Raw genomic sequence first — 20,712 nt, forward strand, 5'->3', positions numbered from 1 at the left:
TCGTTGCGGTGTGCGAGCTTCTCATTGCGGCCGGAGCACGGGCTCTAGGTGCGCAGGCTTCAGTAGTTGTTGCACACGGGCTCAGCAGTTGTGGCGCATGGGCTCAGTTGCTCCGCGGCATGTGGGATCTTCCTGGACCAGGGCTCGAACCCATTTCCCCTCATTGGCAGGCCGATTCGTTGTGGTGTGCGAGCTTCTCATTGCAGTGGTTTCTCTTGTGGAGCATGGGCTCTAGGTGCATGGGCTTCAGTAGTTGTGGCTCTTGGGCTCTAGAGCGCAGGCTCAGTAGTTGTGGCTCAAGGGCTTAGTTGCTCCGCGGCATGTGGGATCTTCCTGGACCAGAGACCGAACCCTTGTCCCCTGCATTGGCAGGTGGATTCTTAACCACTGTGCCACCAGTGGTTAAAAGGTTTAAAAGCCTTTAGAACCAAGAGAATAGTGGAGGAGACAAGATCAGTAAAATTTGGGGACTGGCAAGCAGTTGGACAGCAGAAAACAGACTTCTCAGCCTTGAAAAATCTGAATCCCAAACAGCAGTGGTAAAAGCTAAGAAGTAAGCTAACTACTCTGCAGAAATCCCAGAGGCCCAGGAACTGGTAGTATCAGGTAGCCCTGAGGGGGCTAACAGCAGCAGACTTGTTCTTGGTAGTTTCCTACTGTCTTGCTCTGTAGGCAATCTGGAGCTAGTTCCATGTAGCTCCACCTTCATCAGGAGTAGATGCTTTGCTCCCTCACCTTCATTACTTCATTACAGGTCCCCCAGCAGGATGGATCAGATGCAGGCTGAGCAAACTCTGTGGGTACAGACAGGAATTATTCATGCCGGCCCTCAGCAAGCTATTTGCTGGCTGCTATCAATGTGGGGTGCTCTCCAGATAGTAATGAGAAAGACAACTGAGAAAGCTCCTAGACACAGTGATATACACGCACAGCCTAACCTGTCTCCCAGAAGCTCCTTGGCACTTGCTTGTTCAGTGTGTGGGGCTGTGGAAGGCAGGGATTTCCTAGGCTCTGGGCTTTGATATTGACTCTATTAAGTCCATCTGATCCCTCCCCTACTTTTACTCCGTGTATTAGTTTCCTGGCTGCCATTATAAATGATCACAAACTGGGTGGCTTACCACGACAGAAATGTAACCTCTCATGGTTCTGGAGGCCAGAAGTCCATGTGTGTCTTTTATAAAGGCACTTATCATTGGATTTAGGGCCCACCCAGATAATCCAGATGATCTCTTCATCTCAAGGTCCTTAACTTTTCACATCTGCTAAGATCCTTTTTCCAAATAAGGTAACATTTGCTGGTCATGGGAATTAGGATGTAGACATGTCTCTTGGGGGGGCTACCATTCAACCCACCACACTCCCCTAGTTTTTGACATTTTTATTTAGTCTGGGTGAGGGGAAAGACAAAATACCATGTCATGTATTCTACAGAGCCTCACACTTGCGTAAGGTTTTTCATCTTTTGTTTCCTTCCTTTCTTCCTCCCTCACTCTCTCCCTTTCTGTTTCACTTAAAAGCTGAGAACTTTCCATATTTGCTTATTTGTTTAGTTATGGCTGAGGTGGGAGAGGGATGGAGGGAGCTGTCCAGGTAAAAGTGAAAGAATTCAGTGAAGTGTAAAAGCATTATTCTGTCATTGCTGTATAGTGAAATAGAGCAGCCCAGGAAAATAGGAGATAGCATATCAATGGAAGTGAGATTATAAAGCCAGACTATAGGGCAAATATCACATATTATCAAATACATATTTTTAAACACTAGATCACATTCAGAGTGACTAGATGCTGACTTTCCAAGAAGCAAAACGAAATTGCATCTGACTGAGTGAATAGCAGAATCTCATCTTGCATCTCAATTTCCCCTGGGGAGCATAAAATAAAATAGTGGGTAAAGCTGCCTAGATTATTCAAATTGTGCTTTTCCTTTCTTCCTATTTTTATAGTTCTTGGCTGAGAGCATTTTGCTGAATTTAAACGAGTGCTTTGTGTTAGAACTTTATATATTGTTATGGGTTGAATTGTGTCCTCCCCAAAATTCATATATTGAAGTCCTAACCCCCTCAGAATGTGACCTTATTTGGAAATTGGGTCATTGCAGATATAATTGATTAAGATGAATTCATATTGGTGTAGGATGGGCCCCTAATCCAATATGCCTGGTGTCCTTATAAAAAGAACACACTATGTAAAGAGAAAGAGACACATACAGAGAAAAGACAATATGAAGACAGGGAGAATGCTGTCTACAAGGAATGCCGAATATTGCCAACAAACCACCACAAGTTAGGAGAGCAGCATGAAGCAGATCCTCCCTCACAGCCCTCAGAAGGAACCAACCCTGCCAACACATTTATCTCAGATTTCTAGCCTCCAGACAATAAATTTCTGTTGTTTGAGCAACCCAATTTGTGCTACTTTGTTACTGCAGTCTTAGCACACTAATACATATATGTTTAACTACCAGTTGATGGCACAGAATAAGTGTCTCAGGAATTCATAAAAGAAAAAAAATCCTTTGAGGAAAAGAACAACCAAAATTTTATGGATCAGATAGAACTTGGAGTTGAACCTTGAAACAATTAGAACTTAGATGTATAGAGAACAGGAACAGACCACTTCCAAGCCCTCTCTTTGTGGCTGTTGGCAGCATGGCTTAGTTTCTTCCCATGTGGGTGTCTCTGTAGGGCAGCAGGAGTGTCCTCACATCATGGCAGCTGGCTTGCTACCAGAGAGAGAGAGGTCAAGGAGGAATCTGCACTGCCTTTTATGACAGTCTCCGAAAGCACCCACAGTCACTTCTTCCATTTTCATCATCATCGTCACCATCATCGTCGTCACCAACATCGTTGTCATCGTCATCATCACATCATCATGTATTCCACGGTAGCAAGGCACTAAGCCAGCCTATACTCAAGAGGAGGGGAATTATACCCCACCTACTGAATGGAGCAGTGTCAAACAATTTGTGGATATATCTTAAAACCACCACATTCCCAATAGAGGATGAAACCAGGTCAACAGGGGTAGGTTTAAACCAGACGATACACTGAGAGATATGTTGGTACATCTGCCTGACTGCCAGCAGCCCGAAGATGCTTATTTGCTAGTCCTTGGCTTGGTGTCTCTGAGACTCAATTATTTGCTGTCTCCCTTAGAAGGAATTGACAAAGAAAGGGAATTGGATCCTTCTAGCTGAGCCACTAAAGCTGATTTAATTGGAGTAAGGATTTGTCAAGCAAAGGGAGCAAATGTGAATTAGATATTAGGTTACTGGGCTGAAGAAAAGTTCAGAGTTCAGATTCAGGGTGAAATAGATGATAGTATCTGGAAGTCAGGTCCCCACCAGAGTCAATGCTGGGTACTTAATCCCTCCAACCACACTAGCTTAAACAGACTTGAGCAGGCTCTCCCATCCAAGAAGCCACTTCTCAATAAAGTAGGGAACATCTGGGAATTAGAAATGTCTGTCTGTGCTTGACCACTCCTTTATCCAGTGTGCAGGTTAAGTCTATGGGGTCCCCTTGTCCTGGGCTTCCTGATGGAAATGTGTTCTTGAAGAGAACCAGTCCTGTCTTCACCCTCAAGAGAAACTTATATGAGGCTTGTCAGTTCAACACATTCTTAGTGAATGTCTACCTTATTTCTGGCACCCATGACCAACCAAGTTTTTAGAGCTTTCAGGCATCTTCAAGACGCAAATTTCTGTTTAGATTTATGCTCTGCCTCTTCCTACCATATTCTTATCTACAGCCTTGCTCGCTTTAGAATATACTTGAATAAGAAGCATTGCTGCTGAGACAGCTTATTCAAAAAAAAAAAAAAAAAGTACTTCTTCCACAAGTCAAGAGCTCATCTTTAAAGCACCTTTAAATAAATTTTGTTTTTCCTTCTGATTTTGAGATGGAGTCAAAATAGATGGTCTTTTATTTATTTATTTATTTTAACTGTTTGGGTTACCAGCTTTTTGGGACTCTCAGAATTTACTGTCTCAGTTCAAACATTTCCATTAGAATGCAGCCTGCTAGCACTGTTTACAACAGCCAAGACATGGAAGCAACCTAAATGTCCATTGACAAATGAATGGATAAAGAAGATGTGGTACATATATACAATGGAATATTACTCGGCCAATAAAAAGAATGAAATAATGCCATTTGCAGCCACATGGATGGACCTAGAGATTGTCATACTGAGTGAAGTAAGTCAGACAGAGAAAGACAAATATTGTATGATATCGCTTATATGCAAATCTAAAAAAAAAGATACAAATGAACATATTTACAAAACAGAAACAGACTCACAGACATAGAAAACTTATGGTTACCAAAGGGAAGGGTGCTGGGATAAATTGGGGGTATAGGATGAATAAATGCACACTACCATATATAAAATAAACAAGGATTTACGGTATAGCACAGGGAACTATATTAAATATCTTGTAATAAACTATAATGGAAAAGAATCAAAAATATAGATACATATATATGTATAACTGTATCACTTTGCTGTACACCTGAAACTAACACAATATTGTAAATCAACTATATTTCAATTAAAAAACAAAACAAAAACTCTCACCCTGCCATCTTTCTAAGAGTGGGAGGCTGGCAGAGAGGAGCTGAAATGCTTGATAGTCATTTGGCCACACTGAGATTTCCAAAGGGAGCACTTGCCAGTGCTTGAAACCAAAATCCCTGGACACTTCAAACTTAGAGAATCCCATGAATCTAGCACAGAATATCCATTCTTGCTCCAATGTACCCACTTACTCTCTATCTTAATGTTAAAACAAAACAAAGCGAAACCTCTAGCACAGACCAAGGGTAATTTTACAGGAAACCAGGACAGCTGGGGAGGGACACTGTAGAGGTAAGGGGCAAGCAGTGTGGTGAGCCATCCTGCACCCATTGTCTGTATCCAAGTCACCGAGGACTGGGAGCCAGTGCCTCTCCTTCACCTGAAGATGGAGTTCATCTTTTTCCACCTGGGTGAGGAGACCCTCTGCTTCCCCAAGGATCAATCCGAAAGGTGTCCTGCAGAGCCTAGAGGACACTCTCATTTGCAGGTGTCCATTTAAAGCATCTTTTAAATATTTTATATATATATATATATATATATTTTGGCGGTATGCGGGCCTCTCACTGCTGTGGCCTCTCCCGCTGCGGAGCACAGGCTCCGGACACGCAGGCTCAGCGGCCATGGCTCATGGGCCCAGCTGCCCCGCGGCATGTGGGATCTTCTGGGACCGGGGCACGAACCCGTGTCCCCTGCATTGGCAGGCGGACTCTCAACCACTGCGCCACCAGGGAAGCCCCATAAATATTTTATATATTTTTAAACACCCTTTCCTGTCTTAGTGCCACCAGTGGCCCAGTTCCATCCATTCTGAATGGAAAAGCAGAGACTGCCAGTACTTTCCTTGGTCTTCTCTTCATCTCTGTTGATCTGGAAGTTCCCCTACCCGTCCCATTCATCTCTCTGTTGTGGACGGATAGCAGAGGGCACCAGGCAGTCCTGTGTGACCCCTCCATGATCAGTTTTTTTGTGTCTTGTTTTTGTAACTGTCCTTCAGAACCAGCAGGTGTTTGGAAATTAGGGAAAAAATTAAATTCTCACCAGTAGTTGCTGTTATAGTTAAATCAATAAAGATCTTGAGTATTAAAAAAAGAAGAGCGGGAGAGAGAGATTTGGAGAGGGGAGAAAAGGAGGAGAGGAGATAACATGATGAGAAAGATGGGGAAGATGACTGCTTCAGTAATAACAAAGGCAGCAAACTGATGGGGGCAAGGATGGGCAGAGTGGCATAGATGACAACACTGGAAATGAAAAGTGATATCAGGGGGTGGGTGGTGGTGGTGGGATGAATTGGGAGATTGGGACTGACATATATACACTAATATGTATAAAACAGATAACTAATAAGAACCTGCTGTACAAATAAATAAATAAAATAAAATTTAAAAAGACATGAAAATGAGCACTGAATTAAAAAAAAAAGTGACATCAAAGACTAAAACAGTCACCGAATGTTAGATTTCACAGCTTCAATTTTATCCAGTATATAATGGAGAATTACTGAACATCTTTTAAACTGGAAAATTGCACAATGAAATTAGTTTGGGGAAGGTTAATTTGGGTAGTAGAAGGATGGAATGGTGAATGGCGCAGAAAGCAATATTATCTAGGACAAGAGATTATTTTAACGATGAGATAAAGGCCTGAGGGAAATGTGAGAAATATTACAAAGGAAGAATGGGCAGGGCATAGTGAGGGGGCAGACTCTACAAGAGAAGGAGTGGAAGGAATCCAGGTAAATGTCAAGGTTTTGAGTTTCAGAGACTGAAGAATGTGCTGTCGTGCAGACCCCTGGGTGTATAATCAGGAGGCCATCTTGAAGTGTGCTGGGGCAGGAAGGGGACGAGGGGTGGATGGTAAGCATGGCCTGTAAGATAAGGGGCTTGAGGTGATATTGCAAAAGTGTCTTGGGGTGGCATTATAGGAGAGATGTTTGGTCTTTTTCCTCAGTCCTGGAAGAGAGCATCTAAAGTCCTTGGAACTTCCTGAGTGACAAGGGTGAGAGGTACATCTTTTGTTCTAATGAGATGACTCTCAACAGGGCCCTGGATAGCTTCAGGATGGGGCTGGTCACCAGAAAGACCAAGCCTTGATTAGAAGCTTGGAATTTTCAGCCCCACCCACAATCTCTAAAGAGGACAGAGGGACTGGAGCTTGAGTTAATCACCAATGGCCAATGACTTAAACAATCATGACTACCTACCGGAACTCTGTAAAAAACCCTAAACTAAGGGGTGGGATCAGGAGGGTGGGAGGGAGGGAGACGTAAGAGGGAAGAGATATGGGAACATATGTATATGTATAACTGATTCACTTTGTTATAAAGCAGAAATTAACACACCATTGTAAAGCAATTATACTCCAATAAAAATGTTAAAAAAAAAACAACCAAAAAAACCCCCCTAAACTATGGGAATCAGAAAGCTTCCAGGTGGGTAAACACATCAGGTGCTTGGAAGGTGGTGCACCTGGTGAGGACTCAGAAGCTCTGTGCCCCTTCCCGCTTCCTTGCCCTGGGCATCTCTTCCATTTGGCTGTTCCTGAATTCTATCCTTTTTAATAAACTGGTAATAGTAAGTAAAGTGTCTTCCTGGGTTCTGTTCTAGTAAATTATCTAACCTGAGAGGGGGTTACGGGAATATCCAATGTATAGCTGGTCAGTCAGAAATATGGGAGGCCTGGGGCTTGTGACTGGCATCTGAAATAGGGACAGTCTTGTGGGACTGAGCCCTTAACCTGTGGGGTCTGTACTAACACAGTAGTAAGTAGTTAGTGTCAGAAATGAATTGAATTCTGGGGACTCCCCTGGTGGTCCAGTGGTAAAGCATCTGCCTTCCAACGCAGGGGACACGGGTTCAATCCCTGGTCGGGGAACTAAGATCCACATGCTGCGGGGCAACTAAGCCCGCACGCCACAACTATTGAGCTTGCGTGCCCTGGAGCCCACGCACCACAACTAGAGAAGAGAAAACCCACACGCTACAACTAGGGAGAAGCCCGCATGCCACAGCCCAAGGGCCGCGGTGAAGAGACCACATGCCGTAATGGAAGATCCTCTATGCCTCAGTGAAGATCCCGCATGCTGCAACTAAGACCTGAGTCAGCCAAAAAAATAAGGAAAACAAATAAATATTTTTTAAAAAGGAAATGAGTTGAATTCTGGACCAGTTGGTGTCCAAGAGAGTTGGAGAAGTGGTTTTGGAAAAGACACCACGTATTTGGGTGTCAGGAGGAAAAAACCCTCTCATTTGGTGTTTAAAGTGTTGTGAGTAAAGAAAATTCACCAGGAAACAGCTGGGTGTATGCAGATAACATCTAGGAGAAACTGAGAGATAACTTGAGGTTCCTTTTTCAGGTTTCTGCTCTGTGTATTCAAAACATATTCTGTGTATCTGGATGTTGCTAACTCACTCTACTGTAGTCACAGATTATCCTGTTTCCCCTTTTAGACTGTGAGCTCCTGACAGTACACAGAAGAGTAACGTGTTCTTTTTTGTGCCTATAACCCAGGCAGAGTGTCTGGCACTTAACAAAAGATCAGGATGTATGAACTGAATCGAATGGACCAGAACTGAACTGAATGAACCAGGCCTTCTGATACAAGTCCAGTACCACAGAGCTGCCTCCTTTCAGTGACTGGCCTAAAGACGGGGCTGAAATATCAACATTACTGTCAACGAATTCAGGTCCTTTTATTTAAACGGCAGGGACTCGATTTCCCTATTGCCAGAGGTGTATAGTTTGGCTGGCAAGTTCATTATTTACCGGCAGATAAGGATAATGGTTATGATAGTTCCAGTCTGTCTGGAGCCTTGCAGTGGAGCCTCTGTAGTGACTTGGCTACAAAATAATCAGGTGCTATGAAAAGCTATTCTTTAGCAGCAGAGACACTGGAAAATTATTGGCAAGAAAGGGCGAGTCCCTTTTAAAAGCACAGTGCTGAAGCATCTTGATGATGGAGTAGTTTATTTTGTGTGTCTACAAAGACATCAGAATGTTCATTTCATAATTTTAATGCAAGGAACTACACCTTTAATCACCTTTTGGAGTCAGTAAGCATAGAGATAAGAGAGGGGGCTCTGCATGAATAAAAAGATTAATAAATACTAATATATATGTTAAAAACCTTCTACATGCTCTAACCTTCAAAGGAAACTTCAAAAGTTCTATGGCCAAAAGACAAAGGATAAGCTGGGGAAAATGTTACAACTATTATCATAGACCTAATATATAAAAAGCTCCTACAAATTGCTAGTAAAATGACTAACACATGATAGAATATATCAGGACATTAATTTTTAAATGAAAAAGGTATGAAAATGTAATTGCTCAAATAGCTCTTTATCATGTGACAAGAGACTCAAACTCACTGAAAATAAGAGACATATACATTAAAACCAACAGAGACTTGAAGGATGAGTAGGTAGCCAAGTGAAAGGTGGAGAAAGACAATAGTGAAGATGCTAAGAAACTAATAACAACCATTGGGTATTGAGTGCTTGTTAGGTTCTATTTTAAGTGCTGTGCATGCTGTACAGGTACTATTTCATTTAATCACCATACTAACCCTATGAAGTAGGAAGTACTGGTATCTCCATTTTACAGATGAGATTGAGTAATTTACCAGGAGTCACAAAGTAAGTGACAGAGCCTTGACTTTAACTCTGGAAGTTAAAACAACTCTGAATTTGACAGACTATCAAGGAAGGGAACGCTATAGGACAACGGCTAAAAGGAGAATATTCAGATGGTGATCAGTTAAACTTGGTGGAGACAGAGAGTTGTCAGGGTCCTAAAATGTCAATTAGACCAACTTCCCACATCAAACACAGATTTCTTCCGCAACGCCTCCAACAGATGGCCATCCCAGCTGCCACCTGACAATGACAAGAGGACTCACTACTTTTCAAAGCAGCTCATTTTATTGCTGAAATCTTTGTTAGAAAAATACTTCTTTATATGATGCCAAAATCTGCCTCTCCTTGTGTGTGAGCAATTTGTTCTGAGCAATCAAAAGAAAGTGAATCTTTTCCCTCATACGTGAGATGACCTTTCAGAATACTCATATCCTTCCACCTTTGCTCACATGACAGGGTCTCCAAGCCCATCACTTATCTGGCTACTTTCTCTGGAGTAGAAACACTGTAGTTTCTCAGTTTTCTTATTGAGATTTATACCCAGAAATGGTTGCATCAGATTAGGACTGAAGCTTGGGATATATTTGTTTCCCTTGCGATATCTGCACAGTACATTCAACGTATCCTAATACTGTCTTAGTATCACATTAGTCTTTTTAGCAACTGAGTCACATTCTCCAGTGAAGAGCCATGCACGAGCCTCTTTCTACAGCTGACCGGTTTTTAATATCTATATTTATGTATATTATCCTGAATGCAAATATGAGGTTTCTGGTGCAGAGATCAGTTTTTATTACTTACATCAATAACTATCCTTGCCCAAGCCCCCAGGGCGAGGTGAAGGGAGTCAGATGCTGCCGTATATGTACCGGGTTCTGTACTGCAGGAGAGGAACTCCCCCCGCAAATAAGAATCTGAGAGTTTATGTATGAGAGGAATAGCTCTCTTCCTTCCTCTCTTGAGAAAGGGAGAGAAAGCTTTGCTGCCTAGTTAACACCAATTTTCCTTGGGAAGATAAGGGAAAGGTCCTGGGCTCTGACCTTCTGGAATATAAATAGATGTCTCGGGGAAGACAAGTGAAACCTCTCCTGGTTTACATATCCTGGGAGGTCTCCTTAGTTCCAGGTTTTGCCCCCATTTGAAATGTAAACACATACCTCCAGGGAGGTAACTCTTTCCAGAGTTTTCTCACTATCTATTCTGTCATAGTCATAATTAAACTTCCAAGCCTTGTTCTTTAACCCGGGTTCTGGTAAATCTTACTCAGAAAGTCCTGACTGTGCAGAAACATGAAAATACTCACTTGCTGACTTGGGCTCCAAATCACTCTCTCTCTCTCTCACTTATCATGGGTTCCAGTGATTCACCCTGAGTATCGGTCAACATGCATTTGGCTGCAAGTATCAGAACGCCTGACTAAGAACTGGTTAACTAATAAAAGCATTTCGTGGTCTCACTTGACAAAATACCTGACAGAAGTGAGTCCTGTCCTGGTTTGTCGTTCAATGGAGCCATCAAGGACCTGACCACTTTTCATGCTTCCACTCTCTCTCCTCAGTGGATGACTTTCAGCCTCAGACCATTTGCCCCATGGTCACAGGATGGCTGCCACAAGTCTAAGTAACAGGTCCACATGCATCAGCACCCAAAACAAGAAGCGAGGGCAGGGAGCAGGGATTTCATGGCAAGAAAATAAAAGGTTTTTCCTCATAGGCCTTTTTCTCATCAAAGAGAAATGTCTCCCAGAATCCACTGGTAAAGTTCCCTTTACTGGCCAGAACCGGGTTCCAGGCCCCCTCCTAGAGCAGTCACTGGCAAAGGCCTGAATAATTTATGACCTATTCTCATACCAAATTAGGGTTCTATTAACAAGTGGAACCAAATGTTAGAAGTGATCCAGGAATTTTTGGAGGACTTCTCTCTTCATCTCAAATCAAGAGAGAGAGAGCACTTAAAGAGACCACTTAATTCGTGTCCCCTGAACAAAGGAGAGAATCCTGACTTAAGGGCACCCTCTCAGACTTTGCCGTATCTTTTCCACAATCAGGTATGAGCCTCATGTGAGAGATCTCTGTTCCTGTACCAGATCCTGTGAATTGGGTCCCTTGGCATCAACTCCAGGCTCCTGGCATGCCTTCCTGTCTGAGAGGCTGGAAAGCTGAGTGTTGTTTTTCCTGGATTGCCTGCAGCTGAAGTTCCACCATCATTTGCACTCATGTGAGACACATTAGGAATGGGATAAAGGAAGGAGAGTGGTGGACCGGAGGCATCCACTTGGCTGGGATGGGTCGTGGAGCAGGTAGCTTCAGGAGCTGCCGGGAGCATTGGTGGAAGCTTTCCTGACCACAAAGGAGATGTGATCTTGGGAGTGAGAGCTGTTTCTAGAAGCTTTGCCTAGACCCTCTTCCTCTATCCCTTCCAAACAATTCTGTAAGCCTCGTGCAACCTGGTTGTAAGTCCATTTCCATTGAAACAATCTAGAGGGGTTTCTCTGGTCTGCAACTAAACCCTAACAGAAGAAGGTCCTGTCTAGGAAGGCCCGTAGGAAGACGAGGCGTCTTCTGCTGAGGGGAGCTGGGGCTGGTGCCAGCTCGGGAGGCAGAGAAGAAGTAAGAGCCCGCTGGGAATTGAGATGCACTGACTCTTGGCAAATGAGCTGTAGGTGAGAAACCCACAGAGCAGGGAGGAGGGTCTCCAAAGCATCTGCAACAACAAAGAAAGAGTCAGGTTTAAACACCTGAGAGCAGACGTTGGAGCACAGAAACACTGGTCAATTAAGAACTTCCCTGCCTCTTCCCTCCTCTCCCTCCTGTAGCAATTTGGGTAGAGGAGGAATTGAAGTGGGAATGGGAAAAGAGGAAAACAAGGGACCACTTCCTTTTGTTTCTCTGCCAGCAGCGGACCCAAGCTGAAAAAGGGTGAGAACATTGACCACCAAACCACGTTTAATGTTCTGCTTATGACAGGGAACTGTTGTGGGTATTTTAATTACTAATCAAGGACTTCTTCTTCTTCAGAGACACCAAAAAAGTCATGGGATCTGCCTGAGTTATTATCCAGGGGCAAGAGGAAGAACTGGACGTGAGGAAAGAAAACTTATGTTTGGAGCCATTCTGAGCAAACTATGCTTACTATCTAAACCTCAAACATAAATAAACATGGTGGCTTCCTTTTTTCTCAAAGTAGGGGAAAAACCATCTGAAGAGGAAGATGCTGATACACAGAGAACCTGCCTTGCCTCACTCTTCCTAACTCACCAAAATTGGGTGATGACGAACAGAACTTTCCAGAATAGCCTCTAAACAGAGATTTAAAGCCTCCAAGAAATGGTGCAGATGTATAAAAATGTTCAAGGAGAGTTGTAGAAATCACTGGATGCCAAACTGGTGATATTTTAAGGAATGCCCTTAAGTTTCCAGTTAATGAAATGCCGAGTCAAAATCAACCACGCTCCCTCGCTCGGCCCCTCAGCACATGTGCGCTGGTTCCCCTGGGAGGACCGAATCCTGGGTGGGATGCTCTATGGGTCTGATCTAATACATTAATTACTTCTGCTGCATAGAGCTCCCATAGCAGCTTCTTTTCATAGCATTTAATACCCTGAATTGTAATTGATTTTTAGACTGACTTAGCAGGATTGTGAATTTAACTCACACCACGTCTCGGAAATTTGGAGAAACTGTGGTCCCTTTGTTAACTGATCCAGCCTTCTTCCCTGGTCCACACCTGCTGGTAAGGAGTAAAAACAATTAATGTTTAGATCTGACCCAGTAATTTAAACACTCCCTTTAAAGGGGGTTGTTAGTATGTCTAGGAAAATAAAAGCTCAGTCTGTCAGATTTCTCACCCTTTGGGCTCCAAGACGTGAATTGGGTGTATGCATGTGGGGAGGTGTGGAGTTGCCTCACCTTGTAGCTGAGGGAAGACTGTGGGCCTTGGGAACCTCTTCTACCCTTGTCTACCTGGTTGCTCTTACCATCGCCGGCATTGCAGCTGCCTGTGGCTGGTGTGAGGCATGGGTCTCTCTTTGTCTCCCTGGTGGCGCTCTCTCTCTGCCTCCCTGGGGCTCCTCCCAACACAACTTATTCCTCTGACTTCTGGCTGTGACTCATCCCAGCCCATGTCGCAGGCCCTCACCCACCTCACTGGCACTATGAGTCCCCAGCCAGATTCTTGGAGAGTCTTGGTCACAGGGGCGCCATGAAGAGAGTATAGCTGACTCTAAAGTTAAACCTCATGACCTCCCTCTGCCTGGTCATGCTGGCCCCACTAGGGTTGATATGAAGCAGGCTGGAATGAGGCCTCTTCTCCAAGTCTCAAATGGGGAGTGGAGATAAGCGCCCCCTTCCGCCTTTGACGTCTTCCCCAGCTAATACTACATGCCAGGATGCATGTCTGACCACTCTGTTCCTCTCTTGCTCTTTCCTTCCCACAATCCTGGGGCTGAAGGGGAATGGCTCCCCTTCCCATCCCTCTGTATCGCACTTTCCTTCCACCATAATTAGACCCTCTCTAAGGGGTGTCTTCTCTACCCCAGGTGAGAACTCTCTGAGCCAAGGCATCCAGGCTTAGTACCTAATGGATGGGGGCTGAAAGTGAATAAAAGAATTTAGAATATCCCCTCCCAATACAATAGCCTGGCTTTTGAACTATTGTTTGGCTGCACAATCTTGTTTTGAAGGCCAGAAGCTGAGTATTACTTCTTTCTCCTTGCATTACATGTAAATTGCTTACAGCAGTGTCTGGCACCCAGTAAGCAATCAGTGTTCTCATTCTGTAACAGATCTCTTTGTCTCCTTCTGAGACTGGTTGATGTCTTGGGCCAACTAGAAAAATATGTGCTAAGAAAAGCAAAAGAGAGCAATTATGTTGATGATGTCTAAGATATTAACCTTATTAACATTTCATTTTACCATGTTTCAAATTTATCAACTAGTATATGCTTGTAGAGGAATTCAAACCATACAGGAGATTACAAATCAAAAGTCACAAGAAACTTCTAATACTTTCCCTGCTCTGGTCCCCCATTTTACTCTTTTCTCTAAAGATAATGACTGTAAGCATTTGGGTTGGATATTTTTACTTGCCCATCTCTACCATTACACTATGCGCTTTTTGCTCTTGTCTCTGTAGCCCCACAGGCCATTAGCAAGTGTTTGATGAATGAATAAATGATTGAATAATGAATTATCAAATAATATAAGTAAATGAAATGTCTTAAAAATTTGCTGTTATGTAAACTTGTTAAGATGCTAGTTTAGTTACTTTTTGGGCTTTCTTCATAGGATTACATCTGATTAAAATAGAACAGCAATTAAATTATGATGCTTCATTTACAGTTTTCTTTTAAATGCTTCCCATTATACTTAAGGAACCTTACACTGAGTAATAGAATGAGGAGTTTGGATGATGACAAGGCAATTCATCAAGGCTTTTGGGTTTTTGTGTGAATACCTGATACCATAGCAGTAATGTCCACAGCTTCATGGTTTATTTTATTTTTGATGTGTTATAAAGTATAGCCAGTATATACTCTGCTATCTAATGTGCTCAAGTAAAATGAACTGCGGCGATTGATCAATTGGATTCATCAATGTTTTAAAAGGTAGTAATATAATTCTTTTTTAAATTAAAAAGGATGTAACTTTGGCGGTCTGATTAAAATGGCAGAAGAGACATACCAATCTAGTGAATAGATTATTGGTGTAGGAATAAGAAACAGGACCCAGTTCATATCTAGTTTCCAGAATCTGTGAATGAGCCTCTTTTCCATGTCATTTGGGGGAATTCTAAAACACTTTCTTGGAAGTCTGGTTGAAGCTAGAAACTTTCTTCTGTGCTTTGTCTCACAGGTTTGCGAAAGGCTAATGAAATAACATTAGCAAGTTACTAAAGACTTTGTGGGTAATGGCTTCACAGACAAAAAGACTTGATGAGACTCCCTCTGTCCTGAGAACGTATGTGAGTGCATTATCCACTCACCCTGGAGAGATGAGTCCGATTTCTCAACCATTGCAAAGAAATGCATGATTGATTTGTTTCTTTTTAAAATTGAATTTTTATTAGTACTGTGCTAAACATTTTACAAACATTATCTGGTTTAATCCTTACAATGAACCTATGAGAGGAGTACTACTCTTTCCATTTTACAAATAGGGATAATGAGGCACAAAGGCTGACTTACTTGAACAAGATCATACAGCCAGAGAGAGGAGGATTTGAGCCCAGTTCTCTCTGACTTCAGAGCCTGAGCTCTTAGCTCAATGTTACACTGCTATTTATCTTCATGGGTGTTGCCCAATGGGTGGGTGAAGGTAACTCAGTGATGCATATCCCAATTTCCTTATAAAGTCTTTCTTGACTTTATCAGACCACAGATATATCTAAGTCCTCTGCGCTATTACAACACTTACTGTCTGTATCGTACATTTGGCATCTATCATTTATTGTCTTATATAGTTGATTTGATTTTGTGTACATACATGTTTCAGTCTGCATTAATTGGGGATCTTTGGTTGCAAGCTACAGAAACTAACTTCAGCTAACTTAAGGGCTCCCTACCACTCCCTGACTGCAATATGGAAAGAATATTGGGTGATTCACAGACTCAGAGGAAAACAGAACCACTTGATCTTGGGAGGAATAGAAACCAGGACAACTTTGGAGATCTTTATAGAAGACATTTATGGGTGGTCTCTTTTGGTGTGACCATTGGAATGATTTAACTCTAAGTGCCTTCATCCCACTCAGGGTCACTCTGCCCAAGATTCAGATTCCTGGCAGAGGAAGAGAGCCTGATTGGTCCAGCTAATATAGTCATCTGCCTAATCTTTGTAGAGCATGGAGACTGTGATGGATAGTCTTACCAGGATCCAGAATGATTCTACTACGATATAGAAGGAGAAACAGTTCAATTCATTTCTAGATTATTTTGATAAATTTTACACCCCCTGATGAACAGCAATACTATAATATTTCAGGCAGAAAAAAAAAATCTGTGGTCCAAAGACAAGGCTAAGAGGCAGGAAATTATTTAAAAGACAAGGGACCCTGAGAATAAGAAGAGAAATCACAATTCTTAAGGTGATGCCCTAGGGAGAGGTGCATAATTTCAGGCTACATCAGTAAAGGTTAAAGTATTCATCTATTACACTCTCATTAACTGTTGCCCCTCTCTCTTCTACTTAGAGAACTGTTCCCTGTGCTAAATGTTATGGTTTGAGCAATCTTACAGCAGATTACTCCTCCTGAATAAACAAATATGGGAATGACTTTTTATGAGCACAAGTTAGATATAGTACATTTATAGCTGTAGTTAATAAGTAAACTTGGCTTAAAAAAAGTAAGTAAAATTATAATGAGTAAATTTTAATACAAACCATTTCAAGATTTTTTGTTTTTTCAAATTAAATTTAGGGCCTACCAACTGTCTTAGAAAAGCATGTGGCGTTTTGGATTAAATGTTGTATTATTCCACTACTTAGAAATACTTTTAGAAAGTTCTCTTTCCCTAAGTGCTACAATATTGACTGTCAACCCGACCTCAAAGTAGTTGCAGAGAATCGATATTGGCTTAGTTACAGCTTGGCAAAGTCTGGGGGAGTAAAATAAGAACTGTTGGTCCAGAAAGATATCCAAAGATAAAGGGCTCTTTTAAACTATAGCAAAGGAAAGAAATATTAAATTCTAATAAAACAACATAAAATTTCTTCCAAAGAACTCTCAGACCTGTTTGCAATACGATTATTTAAATCATCTACAAAGCTAAAAGGATCATGATTGTGCAGTGAAAATTAAATAGAAACCTCTAATGATTAATAGTAACATTTAGATAATCATTAAAGAAATTAAATTCAATACCCTAAAATTTCAAATAATTGTACCTACTCTCTCTACTGTTCATATACATATTATTTTTTGACATGTATCATTCCATGATTTACATTTTCTTTGATGGCTCAGGTAATCCTCCTACCTTCATGATCCTACCTCATGATCTCTTCATATCACAACGTACCAAGAAGGAAGAAGACATAGAGGATAAAGACGCTGCATATCTTATGAACTTCCTCTTATGTCAGGGTGGAAAATCTTTTCTAGGACCCCTTAGCAGACTTTTCTCTTACATCTCACTGACCAGAACTGGGTCGCATAGATGCATATTCCTAAATTAACTACAGGCAAAGGAGAGCTGGATAGTCATGGCAGGCTTAGACCAGGGCAAACATGCTGCCCATTATAATCACCCGGGACGTTTGTAAAAACTTGGGCTCCACCTTCAGAGATTCTTATTTATTTGGCCGGGGTGGGGTGCAGATATCAGTATTTTTAAATGTTTCCCCAACAACTGTAATATGCAGCAGGTTGAGATCCAAGGGTTTACGCCAACCTTGATTTTTCACTTTTTCTGGCATGTTCCTACTCTGTAAAAAGCAGAGCTCTGTTAGCAAGGAAGAGTAGGCAGACGCCATAGCCCACATTATCTATCAGAGGAATTGACAGTAGATCTAGAAAACCCTCCTCCCAAAAAGAGCATATCTGAAATCTACAGAAGACATTGTTTATTTAGGTCCTCCATGAATTTAATTCATCAAGTCTTTGTTGAATTTATATCACTGTGCAAGACCCTGTATAAAAACAGGGAGTACAGCAGTTTTTCTTTTTGCTTTATCTTGTGGCTCAATTTCCTTATAACAGTTCCTTCACTCAGCACCTAGAATGAACATTATCTTCCACATCTAGTTACTGAGCACTTAAAGCAAGGTGGCACATTAAGTGCTGGGCTCAAGCAGTGAACAAAGCAGGCAGAGCCTCTGCCCTAATGCAACTTACTTTCAAGAATATGGTCGTACTGTAAACATGGAAGAGAATCGTAAAGAAATACACGTGAAGGTTTCCTCCTTTCATGCATTAACAATTCAGGTCTCCCTGTTCACTTTTTACTTTTATTTTTATTTATTGTTTTGAAAATATTTTTTATTTGGCTGCATGGGGTCTTAGCTGTGGCACATGGGATCTTCGTTGCCACATGTGGGATCTTCCTTGTGGCCTGTAGGATCCTTTTAGTTGTGGTGTGCGGGCTCTTTTTTTAGTTGTGGCATGTGAACTCTTAGTTGTGGCATGCGGGATCTAGTTCTCTGATCAGAGATCAAACCTGGGCCCCCTGCATTGGGAGCTCAGAGTCTTAGCCACTGGACAACCAGGGAAGTCCCACTTTTTACTTTTTAAATTCAACATTTATTAAGTACTTACGTGTGCTAGATAGATACTGGTAAACAGAACAATCTTGATTCTAGTCATAAAGACTGCAGGCTAAGTAGGGGAGATAAGACACTGAAGAAGCAGAAAGACAAATAAACATATTTCATATTATGGTAACTGCCATGAAGTAGAAGAATAGGCTCTTACGAGAGAATTACAGGGCAATGTAATTTACAGGGGATTCGGAAAGGCTAACTGTTTAAAATTAAATGGAGACAAGTATAAAATTCAGATTAGAGCACATTCCTTCAATTTCTTAATTTCTTTTCCACTACCTTCTCCTCTAGCTAACTAGGCTGGAACTTCTTGAAGGACTCACCATCTTGCAAGTGAAATTAATTGAGATGCTGATCTCACAGAAGCTGCTTTCTCAAGATTGTGGGGCAAGTGATTTGCTCATAGATCGACGTTGCTTTGTCTCGCTTGCTGTATTCTCCATTGTTAGCACCTGCTTTCCCTGTCTGTTTTCATATATACCTCTCCCCGTTTCCATCTACCCCACTGTCTTTTGAATGCTCCCCCTCCTAAATGCATTTAGTACTATACTCAGTCAGGGATTAAGTGAGCATTATACCATGGTATCATGGTGCCACCAAATATTACAAACTGAGAACTCTTTTAAAACCACAAGCATAAATGTCAGCTATCTCCCAAAGGTGAAAAAACCCAAATTATCCTGATTTGTTCAGAGGTATGAATGATGTAACTCTACATCACCGTTAAGCTTTGCAACACAAACTGTGGGCTGTAGACCAGCGGCATTGATATTACCTGGGATCTTGCTAGAAGTGCAGAATCTTGGACCACACAAAATCTGCTGGATCAGAAACTACATTTCAACAAGATTCCTGGTTGTTCCCTATGTACATTAACATTTGAGAAGTGCCGATGTAGAGGACCCCAAAGCAGGCAGTTATGAGAAAATAATCTTACTTCTTTGACACCACTCTAATATTGCATATTTAACCTTCCTGGCATAGCCATTTTTACTTTCTCAGCACTTTTTCATTTATTTATATTCTCTAAGTCAGCGGCCTCCAACATTTTTGGCACCAGGGACCGGTTTCGTGGAAGACAATTCTTCCATGGACTGGGGTGTGGGGGGATGGTCCAGATGGTAATGCTAGTGATGGTTCTGGCAGTAATTCGAGCGACGGGGAGAGGCAGATGAAGCTTTGCTTGCTTGCCCACCGCTCACCTCCTGCTGGGCGGCCCGTTTCCTAACAGGCCGCGGACTGGTACCGGTCCACAGCCTGGGCGTTGGGGATCCCTGCTCTAAGTTATCATCTTCAGTAGTTTGTTTAAAAGTTCTCTGTTTCTCCTTCCCTATCCCATCTAGCATACAATAGTATAGATCTTTAAGATCCAGAAAACTATAGCTGATGGGAGTCATCCACTGCCTTTTCTTTCTTTTACCTGCCACACCACCTCAGGTAAAATTAACCTTTGCCTGTTAATGGAGATATTAGATAATGTTTGGTCCTTAGATGTAAGTATATTTATACTTGTATCATTCCTGCTATCAACAGGGTAAAAGAAAGGCCAGCACTTTGAGAGGAAGGTTATTGTTGTGTGGAATATCAGCTCTGTTAATATTTGGCTTAGACCCTGAGCAAGTCACTCGATCTTCTTTGGCTCCAGATCACCATCTATAAATGTTCAAATTTTATTATATATCAATAAAGATATATACACACATATATGTGAGTTTGATTTATGTTTTTAAATTAAATGTTGAACTAATATGAAATAAGATTTATAAGGTATATGTAAGGTATAAAGTGTCATGGTACAATGAAATCCATGTAGCCACTACCCAGTTAAGTAAAAGAACATGACAATATGCCTTTAACATCCTGTCCCTGGGGCTTCCCTGGTGGCGCAGCGGTTGAGAGTCCGCCTGCCGATGCAGGGGACACGGGTTCATGACCCGGTCTGGGAAGATCCCACATGCCGTGGAGTGGCTGGGCCTGTGAGCCATGGCCGCTGAGCCTGCGCGTCCAGAGCCTGTGCTCCCCAACGGGAGAGGCCACAACAGTGATAGGCCCGCGTACCGCAAAAAAAAAAAAAAAAATCCTGTCCCTGCTAGGTACCATAAACTTCCCTTCTTGGTCCCTAATCACTCTCCAGAATTTTATGATCATTTCCTTGCTTTTCTTCAGTTTTACCACATTTGCAACTCTAAACAACATATAGTTTAATTTTGGGTTTTGAACTTTTATAATAGAATCATACAG

General features: G+C 42.0%; 1 protein-coding gene across 1 annotated transcript in view; it reads right to left on the minus strand.

The window, feature by feature from the left end:
• Positions 1–301: 301 nt before the first annotated feature.
• The window catches only part of EXOC1 (exocyst complex component 1), an 86,999-nt gene continuing 66,588 nt past the window's right edge, over positions 302–20,712 (minus strand). The window contains exon 21 of the mRNA XM_029234997.1: positions 302–794. The gene's annotated coding sequence lies outside the window, so the exon portion shown is untranslated. The remainder of the gene's footprint in view (positions 795–20,712) is intronic.

Source organism: Monodon monoceros, unplaced genomic scaffold, assembly GCF_005190385.1.
Source record: "Monodon monoceros isolate NGI ecotype Baffin Bay Population unplaced genomic scaffold, NGI_Narwhal_1 Super_Scaffold_20, whole genome shotgun sequence".
NCBI lineage: Eukaryota > Metazoa > Chordata > Mammalia > Artiodactyla > Monodontidae > Monodon > Monodon monoceros.